Here is a 2,948-nt window from a genome sequence, read left to right as displayed (position 1 = left end):
ATTTACACATTTAAAATATTTATAATAACATGTGTACATGGCATGTATACACATTCATATTTACACCTCGTGCCAATAACCATACCTTTTCAAAAATTAATACATTGTTCTTTCCCACATAAACACTTTTTTATTTATAGCACCCAACACAAACCATCCATCCATCTTCAACCCCTTTTTCCCATTTTTGCACATGGGGTAAGAGTGTTATTGCACCAGTGACAATCATCTCGAGCCAAGATTTATACCACCAGGTGGCTATCCCTGCTGTGGTAGTTCATCTATACCATTCACTCGTACACACACACACACACACACACACACACACACACACACACACACACACACACTCACACCTACTGCATGCCTTTGGAATGTGGGAGGAAACTGAAGCACTCGGAGGAAAACCATGTAACTACAGGGAGGACATGCAGACTCCGCACAGAAGGCACCCCAGCCGAGAATTGAGAACCTCTTGTTGTGAGGTGACAATACTAAACTGCACCACAGAGGCCACTCCAGTAACACCCAAAACAAACATTTTTATTAAAAGAACTACCTCAGATCTCATTATCCATAATTCCCATGCACTCCCAAACATTTTCATATCCATCTCTCTAATATATTTTTTCACAACTTTATAATAACTGTATAATATCAATTCATATTTATCATACATCTTTCAAAACATTCTTCTTAAAAATCCAGTCCCATACCTTTGTAGCCATATTATAGCCTAAAAACCATCTTCAGACATTTCAACATCTTTACATGCATGGCTTAATATTTTCCCTATAAATGTATAAATTACATGTCTCTTAACTGGAAATTTGTCCAGATTCAGCCTCCACAAACTAACAAAAAAAAAAAAAACACATGAAGTGCTATTTAAGCTGCACCTTGTTGCATTTAATGCATTTTTAATGCCTTCATCTAACTCATCCCAAGATTCAATATAATAATATTCCATCATTATTGTTTCAGATCATATCTTTCGCTTTCCACAACTTATTCCTTTATTCAACCTCCATAACAGACTTTCACTTTGCCATTCATACACCTACTCATTATTCATTTTAACTATTCTTTTACTTTCCTTCACTCTCTCCCAAAATATTATACATCACATAAATTATTTTAACCAATATATTTTGAGGATGCTCCTGCATCTTTCTTAAAATCAAAACAAGTTTAATGATACCATATGCACCACTAACCCCAGGCCTTCCTTCTCCTTATTCACATACAAAAATTCCTCATTCTAAACGAATTTAACCTATACACCCATATTACAGAAAAAATATCTGTAATATTTGTTTTTCTTTTTAGTAGGAAACATATAAACCATAGCCAAATATCCTAATTTACCCAATGTAACTGAATCTAAGATGTGCAACATTTTACTAAAAGACAGTTTAAATGTTTCCGATAGTATAACAATATCCTTAATTTCTTTCAGTACATCCACCCACTGCTTCTCCGCCACCTACTTCCTTCCAAACCTCATACTTAAATTAGACATTTTTGCCATTGAAAAATAAACCTCACCTATTTTTAACTCTCTCTTCCTTTACTTTTTTATTTAAATTCAATCCTGCTGTCCTTAATAATATCCTTACTTCCTCTAAAACCTCCATTATCTAAACAATATATATATATATGTTTTTTTTGCATGGCAACAACATCTTTTTCAGAAGAAATCATTAAGAAGAATCTCTGCACTATTACGTAAAAGACTTTGTATACTTATAGTTAATTTCCATAAGTCACAAGATAATATTTCTAATTAGCACAGGTAAAACATTACTCAGAGGGCATCCCTGCATAACACCCTCTCTTAAACTCAGTCTTTTGACTCAGCACCCCATTCAGGAAAATTTTTACTTAACTCTTATCATAAGTCATAATCAACAATTGCAAATAATTTCCTTTGATTCTATATGATCTTATTCTATTCTATTCTATTCTATTCTATAACTGCTTTAGCTCTGTGCTGTCAAAAGCCTTCACTACATCTTCCATCTTCACATCACTCTGCTTCTTTAAGACATCCTCAACCACCTCCCTTACTAACCATGACAGTACCTGACTCTGCCTTCCTTTGATCCCGTATAGTCCCACTTAAATACACCCTTGCATAATTTTCACACATCTGTTTTTTTTTACATTAGTTTCAGTACTGCTTTATAATCTGTGCTATTTATCATTGTCATGTAAATAATTTCATGTACAGATGTTTTACCCTGCAATTATAAATGTGCATCATGTGCAACTTAAATGTGGAGCTTTTCTCCCCTGGCCTCTGCTGAAATGGTTTTACACAGTCAGACATTTCCCGGTCAACAAAGACAAATCAATAAGAAATAAATAAACATTATGGATGCTAATTCTTAATATCTTTTTTCTCCGTTCTTCCAAACTGAATTTATTATCCCTTCACATATCACTTCATTGTATATACCCTAGTCTAGCCATTAGTAATTGCATGCAAAACATTTTTCCATTATTCCTTCATATGTTTATATATTTTATATCCAATCCCATCAATACCTGGAACAGAAACAGCCTTAAACAAATTCAGCACTTCATCCTATTACTGTACATTAATGCTTTTATCAGATTCCTTTAATAATTCAAGTTTAATATGTTTTATTTCCCACAGCAGTCTTCCTTCCTTTCTTTGCAACAAAACATGTATCTAAAATATCTCATTACTATATCTGTAATTACTCTCTTTCTATACCTATCACCACCCATTATCCATAAATACTCTAATTAAGCTTTCCTTATTCCTTGCAGTTTAAGAAGGGAGAAGCCTCTTCTTTCATTCATCTTTTATTCATTTTAAACAATACTGCTATCTAAACAATTTTAACTTAACTTTTGGTATATTTTTCATACAAATCTCTCTGTTTGCCCCAATAGATGCATACTTTTTTATTCAGTAT

The sequence above is a fragment of the Protopterus annectens genome, chromosome 2.part1 (genome assembly GCF_019279795.1).
Source record: "Protopterus annectens isolate FY-2018-M chromosome 2.part1, PAN1.0, whole genome shotgun sequence".
Taxonomy (NCBI): domain Eukaryota; kingdom Metazoa; phylum Chordata; order Ceratodontiformes; family Protopteridae; genus Protopterus; species Protopterus annectens.
The sequence above is the reverse complement of the archived record's forward strand: the minus strand, read 5'-3'. Positions refer to the sequence as shown.